A 22203-nucleotide genomic window follows, 5' to 3' on the forward strand; every position below is an offset into this window, starting at 1 on the left:
CATTGTTGTGATGAAACGTTTTTTATTGATTTTTGCAGCTGCCTTGAGGTACTGAAAACTAAATGTGGCTTTCAAGGTGTTACTGAATGGAAAAACGGCACAAGTCCGTGGGCTTGGGATGTTATTTCATTCATTTGATATGTTTTCTGCCGTTTTAAGGAGAAAGAGGTGGACTTGGAAAGTTCTTCTGGGCTGGAACGTAACTCTAGGCATGTACATTCCCTTTCGTATTAAAAGTTAAAACTGACCAAAGGTGGACTTGGGATGTTTTTCCATTCATGTCTTGAATTCCAGCACGCACTGTCGTGTCTATGAGTCAGATTGTTTTGGCCAGGCCAGCGAACGGTTGCACCTCACTCCGAAATCTGCCGGGATTTCAGGGCTCTGATAGGGAAGTTCTCCGCGTTCTGATAATCAGAACGGCAGACAGTGCTGTTCGCGTATTTTCGTGAACGCGTCAGAACAATGCAGCTGCCGCAGAGCACCACCCCTAGCCCACAGCGCGTCGTTTTCTGATGCCGCCTAAATCGAGGTGAAAGGGTAAAATACTGCTGCACCAGCGTAGAGTTGTTAAATGATATTCACAGCTCCCTGTTCTAAGGTGAAGCATAGTTTGTGGTGTATCCTTTCTCATCTTCCTCGTTCACATTACTAACAGTTTTTGTTAGTGTCGTTACCTACCATTGCCTCACACGACGAGCTTTGCAGTGACGAATTAAAATCTTGGTATTACCACAAACTCTCCGTGGATATCGTGGTGCTGGTGCGGTTAACCATATGGCATTATTGACCACAATATCTCCGACGAATCGCCGTGCGTAGTAAGCGGTGACTCTAGCTGCTGATTCCTTTCAGTGTCTTGTGGAAGTGAATGTCTTAACATGTTGTCACCGTCATCTAGGAGAAAGGGTGTGCTGTACGAGGTTGGGAAAGTGTCTACAATGCAGTTAGTCACGCTTGCATAAACTGCTCTTATTCAGTTGCACATCGACTCGAATTACATGGTCACTGTGGTGTCACTGCCAGACACCACACTTGCTAGGTGGTAGCTTAAATCGGCCGCGGTCCATTAGTACATGTCGGACCCGCGTGTCGCCACTGTGTGATCGCAGACCGAGCGCCACCACACGGCAGGTCTCGAGAGACGTACGAGAACTCGCCCAGTTGTACGACGACGTTGCTAGCGACTATACTGACGAAGCCTTTGCTTTCATTTGCCGAGAGACAGAATAGCCTTCAGCTAAGTTAATGGCTACGACTTAGCAAGGCGCCAATTGTCACAGTGCATGTATCTTACGAGTCTCATTTGTATAGTCAAGAGAGATGTATCACAAGGATTGATTAAAAGTTAAGTATATTCCAAAGCTACGTATTTTCTTTATAGCAGTCATAACGTATCCTGTTCCAGACTTGACGCCAGTCGGCGTGTGTGTACGCGTGCCTTTCGGCTTCCTTCTCAGTGTGGCGTAGCGAGCTTGTTACGCCACAACAGTCACCAACTATAATAAGGTTATTTTAATCTGTTTTGTCTAGTAAGGATAGCCCATCCGACAGACTGTAACATGCTACACGTAGCACTGCCATTGCGGGATGTTGCTTTATCTTTAATACGAGATTTGCCCAGAAAGTGATGCACCACAGTTTTTTTTCTTAGCCGAAAACAATGCTACGAATGGGAAACGTTACGTATGTATTATTTGAAGTCACCTGAGGAGGGGAGGTGCCAAGTTTCCGTCACTTCTGACAGATAGTGTAGCTGCAGGACAGTTTCAAAATGGCGTCGGCAAGTGATGTACGTTACAAGTAACGTGCCGTCACCGAATTTCTCACTACAGAGAAAGAAACTGTGGGGAATATTCACAAACACTTGTTCAAAGTCCATGGAGCATCTGCTGTCGAGACAAGCAGAGTAAGTCGCTGGGCACGGGCGGAAACGGTTCGGCGGTTCGGCGGAGCTCCACGGTTTGCAGCGGTCGGAGAGACCATACCTGATATGTTGCAGCGAGTTGGTGTTGTCATTTGCGAGGACAGACGCATTACGATTCGACAGTTGGCGCTGCATCTGTCTATCAGCAAAGGAAGTGTGGATGCAATTGTCGGCACTCTTGGATATCCAAGACGATGTGCAAGATGGGTCCCGCTGTATCTAACGGTGGATCACAAATCGCACAGAAAAAACATTTGTCCTGATTTGTTGAAACGTTTTGAAGCTGATGGGGAGGCCTTCTTCTCCCGGATTGTGACAGGTGATGAAACCTGGGTTCACCATTTTGAGCCCGAAACAAGACAATCGATGGAATGGCTCCATTCTCACTCGCAACAGAAGAAAAAATTTAAAGCAACTGCTTCCGCCGGTAAGGTCATGATTACCTTGTTCTGCGGCTTTGAAGATGTGATTCACATTGATGTGATGCCAACAGGCGGTACCATTAATTCAGAAGCATATGTCAGCACATTAACAAAACTCAAGACGAGCCACAACAATCCAGGAGATGTTTTGCTACAACATGACAACGCTCGGCCCCCACAAGTCTGGGGGCTGCTGAACACATCGCAAAAGGTTGGACGGTGCTACCCCATCGACCCTACAGCCCTGACCTAGCCCCCTCGGACTTCCACTTGTTTTGCGCCATTAAAGGATACCATTCGTGGAAGACATATTGAGGACGATGGTGAGGTGATTCACCCAGTGAAGCACTGGCTCCGCCACCAGGACAAGGATGGTACCGACAGGGCATACACGCCTTTGTTTCGCGCTGGAGGAAGGCCACAGAACGGGATGGAGATTACGTGTAAAAATAAGGTGTGTAGATAAAACACCATTCTTGTGTGTGTGTTGCATGGGGGCTTAATTAAAATAAAATGCAAATAATATTTTAATTTTTTGATTTAGTAGCTGTCTGTTCGGTTACGAAGTCTCGTAACGGTTGGCCCTGACTAGTATTATTACGCTATCTGACTGCATAGAACAACAACAAAGAATGAAATAAAAATTTTCGTTAACACAATTAATTAATTAAGTCCCCAGCAACTATAAAACCTACGAAACCAAAGCACAAGTGTAACTGTTCTGTGTGTGGAAGTATGACTCAACGTACGCATCTGGCACGGTTCTTCTTCAATAACACAAGAAATTTTAAATATCATTTATACTGAATTAATTAAAGAAAATAAAAATACCACAATTACTCAAGAGAAACAGAATTACACTCTAATACAAGAACACAAGCCAGATGCTTTGTTGACTGAACCTGTAATGACGCATTATTTAAAACATGGAAATAATGAAAAATAAATCAAGTTTCGTTACCTTCATATATTGACCAAAATCACTCTAATCATTACAATATATCTCCACACCGACTCGCTATTACCACATCTCAACAAGAACTTTTCAGTATCACATCTCAGCAAGCACTCTCTACTAGCACATCTCAACAAACACTCTCTGCTACGAGTTCTTAACAAGTACTGACTACCACAAGCTCTCCCCAAGCACTGCCCACTACGACATCTCAATAATCACTGCCAGTGGAGGCGGCGGAACAATACTCTCTAGCGCGACCTCTGGCGCTGTGGCTCAGTGTAGCCACCTTTCATATGCCCTTCCTCCACGGGCTAGAATTTGATGGTATTTTTGCCAGCATTGGTGGTGAAAATACCACCAAATTCGTCATAAAAATACAGACAAAAATAAAAGATAATATTAATACGTAAATATCATATAACTAGATAAAATTTTGGCTTTGCACTGACCTTTCAATAACCTAATATATAAAATACAGTAAGCAATACAAATTCTTTCATACATGTGACTTTACATAATAGTTTACACAAGTATTATGTGGTTAAACAGTTCAATCAATAGCGTCAGCAATGACGAATATGTGCAGGTAAGAGTCTCATAACTTTTCACAAACAGTAATACACAAAAAATCAGTTTATACAAATATTCACATAAATGCTTTCCATAGCTCAAGAAACAAGTAGTTGACAGTTCCAGCAGTAGCACCCAGCAATGGTCAAATGGTGCAAAAAGCAACAAGTGACATTTTTTCAGTAGAAACAGTCCATCAGTGGCACCCAGTAATGTTGAATAGGTGCAGACACCAACAAGTAACACCATTTCAGTATAAGCAGTTCCATTAGCGGCACCAGTAATGTTGAACAGGTGCAGATATCAACAGGTGACATCTTTTCAGTAGAAGCAGTCCATCAGTGGCACCCAGCAATGTTGAGCAGGTGCAGACAGCAACAAGTGCCATCATTTCGGTAGAAGCAGTCCATCAGTGGCACCCAGCAATGTTGAGCAGGTGCCGACACCAACAAGTGACATCATTTCGGTAGAAGCAGTCCACCAGTGGCACCCAGCAATGTTGAGCAGGTGCAGACACCAACAAGTGACTTCATTTCAGTAGAAGCAGTTCCATCCGTGGCACCCAGCAATGTTGAATAGGTGCACACCGCAACAAGTCACATTTCTCAACAGAAGCAGTTCCATTAGTGGCACCCAGTAATGTTGAATAGGTGCTGACCGCAGTCCATAATATTCACTTTCACTAATCACACTGTTCATTAGCAGAAATTAAACATGTTCTAGTGGCACCAATCATGTAGAAAAAGTGCAAATAACAGTCCATAATATTCCCTATCACTAATCAGTCAGTTCATCAGCAGAAATTAAACATGACTAAATGTCACACATCATGTTGAAAAGTGCAGCACCATCACTAATCAGACAGTTCAGGCATGAACAATAGTTTGAATACACATACAATGCTTTTACACTAAACATACAAATCATAACAAACACACAAATGATATCAGATAATTGTCCTATTAACTGTTACAATACACAAATACCAGTAAACCTATAATATTTATGGGTGTCAGTGCAAGCCACAACAAACAAGTAAAATAATATTTAGGAGATAGGTTGGGATCACTTCTCTGGGATTATAAAAGGAAAACACACAAAACACACTCACTCATCTTTCATCCACATTTAGTGCTACTGTGTAATTGAATAGTGTTAACTGTGTAAATGCAATTCTGTCTAAATTTTATGTTCATCATGTGTATCAAGTAGTAGTGGCAGCAATGTATAAAAGTCAATAATAGTTAGTCAGCGTCATAGTCATCATGTCAAGACCAATGTTTGCCAAGCCAGATCAAATTGTACGGTTGCTGAACAACTGTCAGTGAGCCAAGGTATGCAATTACTTCCTCTCTCCAAAAAAAAAAAGTATATACTGCTTAGTGATTTAACAATGTGTGTGTGTAGACAATCTTCCTGCTACTTTAGTGTTCTAGTCTGCCATCTTTATCCTCCTTGTTCCATATAGACCAACGAAAAAAAAAAAAATATGCTCCTCACTTACTTCACCTCTTATCCACCAAAACTCCAATAATCATCAGCATCACATAATCTCAATACTTCAATAATACCTCTTCAATACGTCGATCATCAATATCATTTACCTTACCTCTTGTCCACGAAAACTCCAATAATCATCAACTTCACATAATCTCAATACCTCAATCATACCTCTTCAATACGTCGATATATATAAACCTCAGCACCAATATCATTTCACTTCCATAAGAACTCTTTCCTCTAGTCAGTCTCCTCGAACAAGTACAGATAAAATCCTAATGCAAACTTTAATTCAGCATCCCATACAATCCGAAGACACAGTGTCCACACACAACCTCTGTGTAATCCATCTGACCCAAATTTTCTACTCATTATAAATTATAAGATACATTTTGGTTCCTTGTCCATCATTAAATAAAAGAAATGCATACATGACCTCTAACAGACTTAGTTCGAATAACTCTCAGTAATTAAGTACGATTACGGAGTGTGAATGATCATAATATTTCACAGTGTGTACACCACTTCAAGAATCATGGCAGAAGCAAACATGTGGAGTATTTCTTGTGTCAAGTGTCACTTCCTATTTCAATTGCTCACGAAGAATGCAGTGTAATAACTGTCAATGGTCTAAACCTAGTGTTGGTATGTCACGTCGTTAGCTTCCTTCCTATTAGCATAAATTTATACAGCTTCCTAAAAACCTCCAGCTCATGTGACTTCTATGCAGTTTCTTGTACTAATGTCGTTCGTAGCATTATAGCAGTTCATTTTCTTATCTTAAAAATATAAGGCACTGAGCGTAAGCAAAACATGCAATAGCGAGTAAATATACCAGTAGAGAACAGAATGTCAACAAGTGGATGCAGCACAATCCCTACAACGAGGCTCTGCCAAGCAAACAATCTATAATTAACACCATAGTGTGGCCTAAACTCCATGTACGTACACCTCATATCAGCATTTATATATATAGCAAATTAAAGAATAGTTATGACAACAAACAGAAATGTGTAAATATGCAATCCATACGCAAAGCAGCAAATATATATCTTACATAATAAACAGGCCATTATCATCATATCATAATAAGCAAATAAATGTTCATACATAATCTTAATAAGTAAACATGAAGGCGCAAGCAGATAAATCACAAAGTGTAACCTACATACCTAACTACAGTCAGCACAATTAATCAGGTGACAATTATAATTTAAATAAATAAGCACAGCAGGCACATAATAGAAAAATATGACATCAGTGAAAAAGCAGTGCAGCCAAGCGATGCATAATATATACAAATAACAAGCCTGTTCATTAATCAATCATCGTCAAAATCAGTTAATGTGCGTAAGCACGTCGCTTCACAAGTAAATTCATAGAACATGAAATTTAGCACAAAGTATGAATCACGTAATCGCAAGCAGCAAATTACGTCTAAAGTACGTACCTAAGTGGAAATATGTTACCTGAAAAATAAACTCAATTAATCATTACCTTTTTAGTTTATTAGTTTCATCTTCGAAATTACATTCTTCCTGAAATTTTCTCCATAGCAAGTCCTCTTAACGTCGGACACACACAGAATTTACCTGAAGGTCTTAAATATTTTACACAACCGTATCCTGAAAAATACTGAACGTTAATAACATAATTTTGTAAAGTCACCATAGCTTTATACAGAATTTAGTCGGAGAAATTAGACTGTGTATTTGTTTACGTCTGTCAGTGCATTCGCACTGAGCGCTCGATCAGATGTAGACGCGTGACGTAGAAGGTGATTGTTTGCGGTCAACGACTGCCTTGTGCGGCGCGCAGACTAACTGTTGCTTTGAGTATGTGCCGCCGCCAAAACACAGCGCGGTATCCTTGTATTCTCCGCATGTTTACATGTAGCTGTTAGTTTCTGAAAAGTATGTCATTCTACAAAAATTTTAACGTTTGATATGTGATGTATTCCCTTAGAGCGTCGTAATTTAAGAGTTTCTACTTCAACAGTGTTATCATGAATGATTTTGCGAATTCTATATGGACCGTTATAAAGCAGAAAAAATTTGCGACATAAGCCTTTTCCTTTATGAGACAAACGATGAGACTTAATTAATACCTTTTGACCAACTGACAAAATTTTTAAACGACCAGGACGTTTAGCTGATTTCTCTCTTCTTGCAGCCGCAGACGCAATATTTCGTAGAGCCGGGTTGACAACTTCAGAATGCCGCAGTTTCCGTGTAGGCGGAAAAGGAACAATTTCAGAAATGCGATTTGACGGTGCTTTGTTTTTTTAATATCAATAGAGGCGGTAAAGAATTGAGTCATTAGGAAGTTAATTCAGAATATTTTGAAAAATATGAAGATACTGATCCCAAGTTCTGTGATTCTGATGACAATAAAGATGGCACAGTTTATTGATTTCCTTCATCCGTCTCTCTGAAGCATTAGATTGAGGGTGAAAAAGTGAAATAAAAATTGGTTTAATCTTACGACGCCGTAGAGTACGAAGCCAAATTTTAGAGCGAAACTGTGATCCATTATCTGATATAACCTTATCAACATGGCCAACTTCTTTAAGAAAATGTTTGATGAAAGCATTAGATACTGAACGAGCTGTTGCTTTGCGTAAAGGTGTAAAACACACATATTTTGATGTCAGTTCCACTGCTACGAAAATGTACGCAAAACCGTTAGTAGAACGAACCACTGGACCGAACAAATCGACTGCAGCCATGTCCTTTAATTTCGCTGGAATGATAGGAAACAACGGTGCTCTGTGAGAAATAGTTGGCGGCTTAGCCATTTGACATAATTTGCATTTGGCAAGAAAAGATCGAATACGTTTTTCCATATTACTGAAGTAGCAATTTTCTCGTAATTTATGAAAGCATTTTCTGGGACCAAAGTGCGCATAACTGAAATGTGTGTACCAAATCAATTTATTGACCCACCCATCAGGAATACAAACTAACCAAACAGAGTTGTCGACCGATTTTCGTTTGAAAAGAATATCATTGCGAACTAAATAATATTGTCTGATCGCTACGCTTTCCTTTCTCCTCCACTTCTCCTTAATGTCCTTCCAGATTGGATCCTTGTTTTGCTCCTTAGCGATGTCCTGGAGCGAAGACGAAATAAAATTCTCAAACGCAACACCTTGAATGTACATCAAACAATAATGGTTTTCTTTGCAGTCCTCTTTAGCACTTTGTTTCAAACCCATAGGTGCACGTGATAAAGCATCAGCAACAATATTTGAAGATCCCTGTATGTAAACAATACTAAAATCAAATTCCTGTAGGTACAACGCCCATCGTGACAATCTGCCATGAGTTAATTTTGTCGACATAAGAAATTCCAAAGCTCGATGATCAGTGTAAACCTTAGTATGTCTACCGAACAAAAATGTGCGAAATTTTGTGAAAGCCCAAACAACAGCCAAAGCTTCAAGTTCCGTAATCGAATAATTCTTTCGGATTTAGAGAGAACACGACTTCCAAATGCAATAGTCTTCTGTACTACAACGCCGTTTTCTTCTATCTCTTGAAATAAATGTGCACCTAGGCCTTTGTATGATAAGTCCGTCGCCAAACAAAAATCTTTAGATAAATCCGGATGTGAAAGAAGTGGAGCAGCAACTAAAGCATCACGAATTTGTTCAAATTCTGACTGAGCTTCCTCATCCCAACACCAATTAGAATTTTTTCCAGATAGTTCACATAAACGAGGTGTGGCCAAATTGTCCAATCTAACAAAGCGTCTAAGAAAATTACAGACACCAAGGAAACTACGAACATCACATTTTGTGGTAGGAACAGCATAATTACGAATAGCGTCTAGTTTCTCTGGATCAGGGAGAATACCTTCTGTAGAAATAATGTGACCGAGAAATTTCACCTGAGAACGACCAAATTCAGATTTTTCCAAGTTCACTGTAATGGCAACTGGTGCAAAAATACGTAATAATGAATCCAAAATTTTGTTATGCTCACTCCAAGAACGTTTAGCAATAAGAATATCGTCAACATATGAAGTAATATTGTCACGAAGATAAACAGGTAAGATTTCGTTTAAATTACGAATGAATGCTGCAGAAAATATAGTAAGTCCAAACGGTAATTTCCAAAGTCACTTTTGGGTAAAACAGTCAAATCCGGTTGATCTTTACCTACTGTCTAGATAGATGGATAGTAGAAGAATTGTTTTTATAGATGCAAAGAATAGTGAAAGAGTAGGCAGCGGTGCAGAAAACTAAAAGGGAAATAGCACCACTACAGCTCGGGGCCCTGTGAGCGCTAAGGCACATATTCACTTAGTATAGTGAATCCCCTGAGGACTTTAATAGCTGCACATAAATTCCAGTTTGTGACTTAGTGGCAAATTTGGCGAAAGTGCGTACATAAATTGATCTAACCATGAACATGGATGTATCTCATTCTTAGAATTACGAAAGATCTTAAATTTCCGAACAGTCAAAAAATGTTTATAGTCAAAGTTTTCGCCTCGTGGCGACAAAGACCTGCCGCGTCTGTCCCTGTCCCAATGTCGATTATTGTCAAGTTCGCGCGCCTGGCGCTCTCTTGTTGCATCTCGTAAATGAAAAAAATTACTTTCTTGAAACCCTTCTGCTATCTGTGATTCCAAATTTCTTTTGCTGTCTTTTCCTACAATTTCCCCTTCAATTTGTTTGACTTGCTTTCGTAATGCCTCAACTTCCCTTTTAACACGTTCATTAAATTTTCCCTGATTTTCAATATGTTTATTTATGTTCTGGTACTCTTCGGTTTCTGCAAATAGCAATGGTGCTGTATCATCTGAATCTCTGTCCCCATATAAACTAAGATTTGTCAATTGATCTGAAATCTCCTCAACTCTTTCCGATAAGTTTACGTCTTCCGTAAGTGTCGCAACTCGGGTTTCGGTATTGTCACATTTAGTAGTTGACTGTTCACACTGTTGCGTTAAGTCATTTGGTACGGATTCCTCGATTCTTTCAAATACTTCTTCCTTATCGTGTGTGCGTTGTAAATTTAATTCTGAAAATTTTTGTACTATCACGCGATCTTTTTCTTCCCGTTCTCTGTCCTGTTCCTCTTGTCTGATTTCTGTTGAAATTAAACTATTATTGTGAGAATTCAAAATCGGTTGTACTTCTTCTCTAATTTCTTTCTGTAACTCATCTTTCATGTTTTTGAAACATGTCCCTATTCGCGAATCTAACCGTGTTTCCATTGTTTTTAATTCAGATCCTAACTGTGATCCCAGTGAGTCTAACCGTGTTTCCATTGTTCCCATATCAGTTTTAATTGTTCCTATCTCTGTTTTTAATTCAGATCCTAACTGCTCCATTGTTCCCCTTTGTAAGTCTAACCGTGTTGCCAAAGTTCCCATCTCTGTTTTAATTGTTCCTATTTGTAATGCCTGTGAGTCTAACCGTGTTTTTAATTCAGATCCAAACCGTGTTTCCATTTTTAATATAGCACTCATCAACTGCTCCATAGTAACTGATTCGAAACTCCTTTCGCCCCTAACATTTCCCGCAAAACCAGTTTCCTTCGTCATAGCTGTAAAGCTATCTGTGTTCGATACTATTTCAGAATCTTCTATCGTTAATCTCGTATTCTGTGAATTTCCTGCTTGAGAAAAATTTTGAAATGGTTCCGGACTATTTTCCCGACTTATTAAATTGTTTTCCACTTCATTATTCACCATACTGTTGTCCTGTGTTGGAGAGTTCGCCATGTCAACAATTTCGTCATTCTGACCTAACCTAAGGACATCACACACATCCATGCCCCAGGCAGGATTCGAACCTGCGACCGTAGCGGTCTCGCGGTTCCAGACTGCAGCGCCAGAACCGCGCGGCCACTTCGGCCGGCGGAGAGACCATACCTGATATGTTGCAGCGAGCTGATGTTGTCATTCGCGAGGACAGACGCATTACGATTCGACAGTTGGCGCTGCATCTGTCAATCAGAAAAGGAAGTGTGCATGCAATTATCGGCACTCTTGGATATCCAAGACGATGTGCAAGATGGGTCCCGCTGTATCTAACGGTGGATCACAAATCGCACAGAAAAAACATTTGTCCTGATTTGTTGAAACGTTTTGAAGCTGATGGGGAGGCCTTCTTCTCCCGGATTGTGACAGGTGATGAAACCTGGGTTCACCATTTTGAGCCCGAAACAAGACAATCGATGGAATGGCTCCATTCTCACTCGCAACAGAAGAAAAAATTTAAAGCAACTGCTTCCGCCGGTAAGGTCATGATTACCTTGTTCTGCGGCTTTGAAGATGTGATTCACATTGATGTGATGCCAACAGGCGGTACCATTAATTCAGAAGCATATGTCAGCACATTAACAAAACTCAAGACGAGCCACAACAATCCAGGAGATGTTTTGCTACAACATGACAACGCTCGGCCCCCACAAGTCTGGGGGCTGCTGAACACATCGCAAAAGGTTGGACGGTGCTACCCCATCGACCCTACAGCCCTGACCTAGCCCCCTCGGACTTCCACTTGTTTTGCGCCATTAAAGGATACCATTCGTGGAAGACATTTTGAGGACGATGGTGAGGTGATTCACCCAGTGAAGCACTGGCTCCGCCACCAGGACAAGGATGGTACCGACAGGGCATACACGCCTTTGTTTCGCGCTGGAGGAAGGCCACAGAACGGGATGGAGATTACGTGTAAAAATAAGGTGTGTAGATAAAACACCATTCTTGTGTGTGTGTTGCATGGGGGCTTAATTAAAATAAAATGCAAATAATATTTTAATTTTTTGATTTAGTAGCTGTCTGTTCGGTTACGAAGTCTCGTAACGGTTGGCCCTGACTAGTATTATTACGCTATCTGACTGCATAGAACAACAACAAAGAATGAAATAAAAATTTTCGTTAACACAATTAATTAATTAAGTCCCCAGCAACTATAAAACCTACGAAACCAAAGCACAAGTGTAACTGTTCTGTGTGTGGAAGTATGACTCAACGTACGCATCTGGCACGGTTCTTCTTCAATAACACAAGAAATTTTAAATATCATTTATACTGAATTAATTAAAGAAAATAAAAATACCATAATTACTCAAGAGAACCAGAATTACACTCTAATACAAGAACACAAGCCAGATGCTATGTTGACTGAACCTGTAATGACGCATTATTTAAAACATGGAAATAATGAAAAACAAATCAAGTTTCGTTACCTTCATATATTGACCAAAATCACTCTAATCATTACAATATATCTCCACACCGACTCGCTATTACCACATCTCAACAAGAACTTTTCAGTATCACATCTCAGCAAGCACTCTCTACTAGCACATCTCAACAAACACTCTCTGCTACGAGTTCTTAACAAGTACTGACTACCACAAGCTCTCCCCAAGCACTGCCCACTACGACATCTCAATAATCACTGCCAGTGGAGGCGGCGGAACAATACTCTCTAGCGCGATCTCTGGCGCTGTGGCTCAGTGTAGCCACCTTTCAGTGTATTACGTTCAATAAAGAATTATTGAAGAAAAAAATGCTGTGCATTACTTTCTGGGCAGCCCTCGTTATTTCATCCCGGTACCAGCCGGCTCTCAAAGGTCTGTTTCTGTGGTAAACAGTATTTTAAGCTTCATCTTGCCCCCAAATGACTTGGATATGGAGGATGAGAAAGTACTACACGAAAAGGGAGAAAGGTTTTCAGTCTTTATGGAAGACAGACGGCAGAAAGGGTAACATTCTATCGGAATTTCTAAAATCTTTGAGACAAGTGGCAACCAAACGACTATTTGACTTGTATTGTAGAATCTTTGAGACTGGCGACGCACCATCAGACTTTCTGAAAAATATTCACACAATTCCGAAGATAGCAAGGGCAGATGAGTGCGAAAGCCATCGCAAAATCTACTTTACAGCTCACGCATCCAAGCTGCTGACAAGACTAATGTAATGAAGAATGGAAAAGAAAAATGAGCATCAGTTAGATGACAATCAGATTGACTTTAGTAGACATAAAGCACCAGAGAGGCAGTTCTAACTTAGCACTTGATATAAAACTAAGGATGAAGAAAAATCAAGACACATTCGTAACATCTGTCGACCTGGAAAAAGCGTTAGAAGTCATAAAATGTTACAAGATATTCGAAACTCTTAGGACAATAAGAGTAAACTCTGGGGAAAGACGGGTAATATACAATATGTACCAGTACCAAGAGGGAACAATAAAATTTGATCTCCAAGAACGAAGTGCTCGGATTAAAAAGGATGTAAGACAAGGCTGCAGCCTTTCGCCCCTACTCTTCCATCTATACATCGAAGAAACATGGAAATACAAGAAAGGTTCAAGAGTGGGATTAAAATTCAGGGTAAAAGATTATCAACGATAAAATTCGCTGATGGCATTGCTTTCCTCAGTGAATGCGAAGAAGAATTTCAGCATCAGTTGGAGGAAATTCACAGCATACCGACTATAGAAAATGGACTCAGAGTAAACCGGAGAAACAGAAAGCAACCAAGCAATAAAGATCACCTTCCCTATTAACATTAAGCAGTATGACACTATATCAACAGTGAGAGTGCCCTGCAATCTCTCCAAACGGAAGCAGCCGAGTCCGAGGAAAGGAAGAGTGTCATCACGACGCCTCTGTGAATAGAGTGTTTAGTTAGTGTTTTTTTAACGTCCCGTCGACAACGAGGTCATTAGAGACGAAGCACAAGCTCGGGTTAGGGAAGGATGGAGAAGGAAATCAGCCGTGCCCTTTCAAAGGAACCATCCCGGCATTTGGCTGAAACGATTTAGGGAAATCACGGAAAACCTAAATCAGGATGGCTGGAGACGGAATTGAACCGTCGTCCTCCCGAATGCGAGTCCAGTGTGCTAACCACTGCGCCACCTCGCTCGGTCCTGTGAATAGAAACGTGAATACTAGGGTAGAGCCTATGATGTGTTCCCCCCTGCCAGAGTGCCTGCTTCAATTGTTGTTGTCATGGCTGTCTGTTTTTGATAGGGTCCGCGTAAAACAAGCGATGTATATGACAGTGCGACATTTAAAAGTAACGTGTCATTTATTTGACCATACATGGCAGTGCCACGTTTAGAAAGGAAACGTTATTCACTGTTCAAATGTTTCAAATGGCTCTGAGCACTATGGGACTCAACTGCTGAGGTCATTAGTCCCCTAGAACTTAGAACTAGTTAAACCTAACTTACCTAAGGACATCACAAACATCCATGCCCGAGGCAGGATTCGAACCTGCGACCGTAGCGGTCTTGCGGTTCCAGACTGCAGCGCCTTTAACCGCACGGCCACTTCGGCCGGCGTTATTCACTGTCTGTGAGCACAGTTTGTGAGTAGCCGCATCAATATTTGACCCATTCACACTGCCACTCATGTTCTCATATCGCGTGAGGAAACTGACGTGGCCATTGCGATTATCTCAACAAACAAAAAGATCCTGCGAACTGGTCGGTCAACAGCAGTGAGCCAACACAGAGCCTAGAATAAAATAAAAGTTTTGAGGATTTCAGAGGTAGTTCGCAGCTCGTGGTCGAGTGGCTAGCGTTGCTGCCTCTGGATCATGGAGTCCCGCATTCGATTCCCAGCCGAGTTGGCAATTTTCTCTGTCCAGAGACTGGATGTTTGTGTAATACTCATCATTTTCATCATCATCTTCATCATTCGCGTCACAGGATGGGGACAGAAAGGGCATCCAGCCACCCCTTAAAAATTAACCATGCCAAATTTGACCATAACCATCCCGACCTTGCAAAAACTTTGGGCAAAGGCACAAGCAAAAGAAGAAGAAGAGGAGGATTTTACATGTACCTCTAAAAGCGTTACACGTTAGGATTCGACTTGAAATATTTTGCCGGTGGTCGTTTAGTAGGTTTCTGCCTTTTCTCCAGTAGAGGCACTGTCGAAGCTTCACCATCCTCCATCGCTGAGTTCGCCATTATTTCTTTAAAAATTTACTTTAAACAAAGAATTCGACCAATTTATGATCTGCGATTTTTAACAGCGCCGAATTTTGAAACATAACGAATGCCACGCACGAAAGAGCTGTCTGGAGGCCGTTTCTAAAATCTTAAAGGTGACCCTTCTATAAGATGTAAGTAGTTTATGTCAACCAAAAATTAAATATTCATTTCCGATCATAGATCTTTATCTCAAAGAACTCAGCTTACAACTTTTTGCCATCAGCGTAGTTTTGAGTATAAAACCGTGGGGCTCTTGCATGCCATTATCATTTCAGCAACATTTCCTTGTGGTCCGCAGCTCGTGGTCGTGCGGTAGCGTTCTCGCTTCCCGCGCGCGGGTTCCTGGCTTCGATTCCCGGCGGGGTTAGGGATTTTCTCTGCCTCGTGATGACTGGGTGTTGTGTGATGTCCTTAGGTTAGTTAGGTTTCAGTAGTTCTAGGGGACTGATGACCGTAGGTGTTAAGTCCCACAGTACTCAGAGCCATTTTTTTCCTTGTGCACAGCTTTGGGCGCATGTTTTGTGCACTAGTTCAGTGTGATTCTTCAGTCACTCTCTACAACTAAGTGCAAAAATACACGTCATTCACAGAGTGATGAGAGTGTCACTGTTTCACAGTTCCCGATACCCTGATTTTGCCGTTCTGTTTTCCTCTAAAACACGCTATTGGACTTAAAATCTCCTTCACATTTACAACAGTATCTGAAGCAAGTATCAGGCAAAGTACAGACGAAGAGAAGGGAGGAGAGGAGCACATAGATAAAAAAGAAACGTTCAGTAGAAATTCCTGGATAAATCGAAAAACATCCAACTTAATTCACGAAAGAGAATATATGAAAATGTTGCAAATGAAACAAGCGAAAAGGAGTGGATACATTTAAAAAATAAGACTGACAGAAAGTGCGAAACGGCTAAGAACGAATAGCTGGCGCGAGAAGCATCCATAATTAGTGGCAAGACAGATGCTGGCTACAGAAATACACTCCTGGAAATTGAAATAAGAACACCGTGAATTCATTGTCCCAGGAAGGGGAAACTTTATTGACACATTCCTGGGGTCAGATACATCACATGATCACACTGACAGAACCACAGGCACATAGACACAGGCAACAGAGCATGCACAATGTCGGCACTAGTACAGTGTATATCCACCTTTCGCAGCAATGCAGGCTGCTATTCTCCCATGGAGACGATCGTAGAGATGCTGGATGTAGTCCTGTGGAACGGCTTGCCATGCCATTTCCAGCAGGCGCCTCAGTTGGACCAGCGTTCGTGCTGGACGTGCAGACCGCGTGAGACGACGCTTCATCCAGTCCCAAACATGCTCAATGGGGGACAGATCCGGAGATCTTGCTGGCCAGGGTAGTTGACTTACACCTTCTAGAGCACGATGGGTGGCACGGGATACAGGCGGACGTGCATTGTCCTGTTGGAACAGCAGGTTCCCTTGCCGGTCTAGGAATGGTAGAACGATGGGTTCGATGACGGTTTGGATGTACCGTGCACTATTCAGTGTCCCCTCGACGATCACCAGTGGTGTACGGCCAGTGTAGGAGATCGCTCCCCACACCATGATGCCGGGTGTTGGCCCTGTGTGCCTCGGTCGTATGCAGTCCTGATTGTGGCGCTCACCTGCACGGCGCCAAACACGCATACGACCATCATTGGCACCAAGGCAGAAGCGACTCTCATCGCTGAAGACGACACGTCTCCATTCGTCCCTCCATTCACGCCTGTCGCGACACCACTGGAGGCGGGCTGCACGATGTTGGGGCGTGAGCGGAAGACGGCCTAACGGTGTGCGGGGCCGTAGCCCAGCTTCATGGAGACGGTTGCGAATGGTCCTCGTCGATACCCCAGGAGCAACAGTGTCCCTAATTTGCTGGGAAGTGGCGGTGCGGTCCCCTACGGCACTGCGTAGGATCCTACGGTCTTGGCGTGCATCCGTGCGTCGCTGCGGTCCGGTCCCAGGTCGACGGGCACGTGCACCTTCCGCCGACCACTGGCGACAACATCGATGTACTGTGGAGACCTCACGCCCCACGTGTTGAGCAATTCGGCGGTACGTCCACCCGGCCTCCCGCATGCCCACTATACGCCCTCGCTCAAAGTCCGTCAACTGCACATACGGTTCACGTCCACGCTGTCGCGGCATGCTACCAGTGTTAAAGACTGCGATGGAGTTCCGTATGCCACGGCAAACTGGCTGACACTGACGGCGGCGGTGCACAAATGTTGCGCAGCTAGCGCCATTCGACGGCCAACACCGCGGTTCCTGGTGTGTCCGCTGTGCCGTGCGTGTGATCATTGCTTGTACAGCCCTCTCGCAGTGTCCGGAGCAAGTATGGTGGGTCTGACACACCGGTGTCAATGTGTTATTTTTTCCATTTCCAGGAGTGTATTTAAGATCTTTGGCGAAAACAAACTGTACGAATATCGAGAATTCAAATTGCAAGTCATTATTAAGCAAAGAAGAAGAATCTGAAAGGCGGAACGAATATATAAATGGTAAGTGGCCTGTGGTCTGTAGTCACAAACAGTCCAAAAAGTTATCAAGAGTGTTGGAGGGTAGGCTGTGATGAGAAATAATTGTGAAGAAAAAAATCCATTTGCTGCGCCGTTTCCGAGTTAATTAGTATTGAAGTTAGCCAATAAGGCCGTTACGCTCGCAAATTCAACCAGCTCTTCAGATTTAGTGTCAGCTGTTTTCGTAGCCCAAGAGACTGCCTTTGGATCGGACTCGATCCTTACTGCCTTGCCACGTATAATTTTTGTATTGCCTTCTTTTTAGGCTGTAGGAAATTAACCCACGAACACTTTGCCACACCGTATCTGGCGAACCGCTTGCATTTGCGCGGGCTACAGCCCGATTGGCTAATTCCGAGCTAACTCACTTGGAAACGGCGAAAGGTGTAGGATTCTTTTCTTAACAATTATTTATCAGCACAGTCTCCCTGCAAATCTCTTACAAGGTTTTCGGACTATTCCTGACCATCCCGTGTGAGAGGTACCAACATCAGGACAAAAATACCAGGTGTTCAAAAAGTCAGTATAAATTTTAAAACTTAATAAACCACAGAATAATGTAGATAGAGAAGTAAAAATTGACATACACGCTTGGAATGACATGGGGTTTTATTATAACCAAAAAAAAAAAAAAAACACCCCATATTGCTGGACGCGTGAAAGATATTCTGCGCGCCTCATTTGGTGATGATCGTGTGCTCAACCGCCACTTCCGTCATGCTCGGTCTCCCAGGTCCCCAGACCTCAGTCCGTACGATTATTGGCTTTGGGGTTACCTGAAGTCGCAAGTGTATCGTGATCGACCCCATGTCATTCCAAGCATGTGTGTCAATTTGTACCTCTCTATCTACATTATTCCGTGATTTATTCAGTTTTCAAATTTATACTGACTTTTTGATCACCCGGTATATACTACTGGCCATTAAAATTGCTACACCACGAAGATGACGTGCTACAGACGCGAAATTTAAACGACGGGATGAAGCTATTGTGATATGCAAATGATCAGCTTTTCAGAGCATTCACACAAGGTTGGCACCGGTGGTGACACCTACAACGTGCTGACATGAGGAAAGTTTCCAACCGATTTCTCATACACAAACAGCAGTTGACCGGCGTTGCCTGGTGAAACGTAGTTGTCATGCCTCGTGTAAGGAGAAGAAATGCGTACCATCACGTTTCCGACTTTGATAAAGGTCGGATTGTAGCCTATCGCGATTGCAGTTTATCGTATCGTGACATTACTGCTCGCGTTGGTCGAGATCCAGTGACTGTTAGCAGAATATGGATTCGGTGGGTTCAGGATGGGAATACGGAACGCCGTGCTGGATCCCAACGGCTTCGTATCACTAGCAGTCGAGATGACAGTCATCTTATCCGCACGGCTGTAACGGGTCGTGCAGCCACGTCTCGATCCCTGAGTCAACAGATGGGGACGTCTGCAAGACAAAAACCATCTGCACGAACAGTTCGACGACGTTTGCAGCGGCATGGACTATCAGCTCGGACCATGGCTGCGGTTACCCTTGACGCTGCATCACAGCCAGGAGCGCCTGCGATGGTGTACTCATCGACGAACCTGGGTGCACGAATGGCAAAACGTCATTTTTTCGGATGAATCCAGGTTCTGTTTACAGTATCATCATGGTCACATCCGTGTTTGCCGACTTCACGGAGAACGCACATTGGAAGCATGTATTCGTCATCGCCATACTGGCGTATCAGCCGGAGTGATGGTGTGGGGTGGCATTGGTTACACGTCTCGCTCACCTCTTGTCCACATTGATAGCACTTTGAACAGTGGACGATACATTTCAGATGTGTTACGACCCGTCATTCTAACCTGCATTCGATCCCTGCGAAACCCTACATTTCAGCAGGATAATGCACGACCGCATGTTGCAGGTATTGTACGAGCCTTTCTGGATACAGAAAATGTTCGACTGCTGCCCTGGCCAGCACACTCTCCAGATCTCTCACCAATTGAAAACGTGTGGTCAATGGTGGCCGAGCAACCGGCTCGTCACAATACGCCAGTCACTACTCTTGATGAACTGTGGTATCGTGTTGAAGCTGCATGGGCAGCTGTACCTGTACACGCCATCCAAGCTCTGTTTGACTCAATGCCCAGGCGTATCAAGGCCGTTATTACGGCCAGAGGTGGTTGTCCTGGGTACTGATTTCTCAGGATCTATGCACCCAAATTGCGTGAAAATGTAATCACTTGTTAGTTCTAGTATAATATATTTGTCCAATGAATACCCGTTTATCATCTGCATTTCTTCATGGTGTAGCAGTTTTAATGGCCAGTAGTATAATAATAATGGCGTGTGACGAGGGCCTCCCGTCGGGTAGACCGCGCGCCTGGTGCAATTCTTTCGATTTGACGCCACTTCGGCGACTTGCGCGTCGTTGTGAATGAAATGATGATAATTAGGACAACACAACACCCAGTCCCTGAGCGGAGAAAATCTCCGACCCAGCCGGGAATCGAACCCGGGCCGTTAGGATTGACAGTCTGTCGCGCTGACCACTCAGCTACCGGGGGCGGACACGGCCAATAGTGTAGGTGCTCGATGAGTCACAGTGAAACCCATCAACTGGGCGCCTCCGTTGGTAGTGCTGACACACTCGACAACCAGTTTGGTTACTCAAGGGTGAGTGCCCTCTGTGCTCCTCGTCACCTAACAGACCGTAAAGAGCAACGAAGGATCATCTGTGTGAAACTGCTTACGCGTTACTAGGCTGGGCGTGACGTACTTTGTTCGAATATCGTCACAGATGGGTAGATCACATAACTAATGAGGAAGTATTGAATAGGATTGGGGAGAAGAGAAGTTTGTGGCACAACTTGACCAGAAGAAGGGATCGGTTGGTAGGACATGTTCTGAGGCATCAAGGGATCACCAATTTAGTATTGGAGGGCATCGTGGAGGGTAAAAATCGTAGGGGGAGACCAAGAGATGAATACACTAAGCAGATTCAGAAGGATGTAGGTTGCAGTAGGTACTGGGAGATGAAGAAGCTTGCACAGGATAGAGTAGCATGGAGAGCTGCATCAAACCAGTCTCAGGACTGAAGACCACAACAAGAACATTGTCACAGCCAATAAAACATGGCTTCATCACTTCGAATCGGAAACAAATCTGCAATCCATGAAGTGGCGCCTCGCCACCACTTCTCCGGAGACGTTCAAAGCCGCACCCTGAGCCAGTAAAGTCATGGCGACGGACTTCAGGGTTTCTGAAAGAGTTATTCTGTGTGATGTCCTCTCTCACAGTGCAACGATCAACTCTGAAGTGTATTGCGCTGTCCTCACCAAACTGAAGAAACGACTTCAGCGTCCTCATCGCCACAAAAAAGAGGAGAAAGCAAACGAACTTCTCCTTCTTCATGACAACTCAAGGCCCCGTTCATGTCTGTGCAACCGAGAGGAGCTCACTAAACGTTACTGGATTCTTCTTATCTAGCCTACTGCCCGGATCTCGCACCTTTCCCGTCAACATCGAGCATACAGGCCCTCCCTGTAAGGTAGCATAATGCCGCGAAGATTATGTTGAAAAATAGGGTTTCGTATCCAAGAGAGTTGCGAATCATATGGTGTACTGGAATCCTGCATAAAACCAAAATGCTTTCAGAAAAATATGTGTTGTATTACTTATTGAATGCCCCTCGTACATTGAGTAAACAGCAAAGGAAACTGAGGAGAGATTTGGAAAGGGAATCAGAGTTTTGGGAGAAGAAATAAAAAAATTAAGGATTGTTTATGACAATGTGATTCTGACAGGGAATTTGTAAGAACTGTTGAAGGAGATGGGTATAATATTCCAAATACAAGATCAATATCAACAAAAGTAAAACAATGGTAAAGGAGTGTAATCAAATTAAATCAGGTGCTCCTGAAGAAATTAAGTTAGCAATTGAGGCACTAATGGTAGTATGTGAGTTCTGCTATTTGGGCAGTAAAATAACTGATGACGACTGAAGTAGAGGACATACAAAATACAGACTCGTAACAGCAATGAATGCATTTCTGAAAAAGAATAATTTCTTAACAGGTAATATCAATTTCAGGGTTTATCTGGAGTTTAGCCTTGTACGTCGTTGTTGTTGTTGTGGTCTTCAGTCCTGAGACTGGTTTGATGCAGCTCTCCATGCTACTCTATCATGTGCAAGCTTCTTCATCTCCCAGTACCTACTGCAACCAACATCCTTCTGAATCTGCTTAGTGTATTCATCTCTTGGTCTCCCTCTATGATTTTTACCCTCCACGCTGCCCTCCAATGCTAAATTTGTGATCCCTTGATGCCTCAGGACATGTC

Source organism: Schistocerca nitens, chromosome 1 (genome assembly GCF_023898315.1).
Source record: "Schistocerca nitens isolate TAMUIC-IGC-003100 chromosome 1, iqSchNite1.1, whole genome shotgun sequence".
Lineage (NCBI taxonomy): Eukaryota > Metazoa > Arthropoda > Insecta > Orthoptera > Acrididae > Schistocerca > Schistocerca nitens.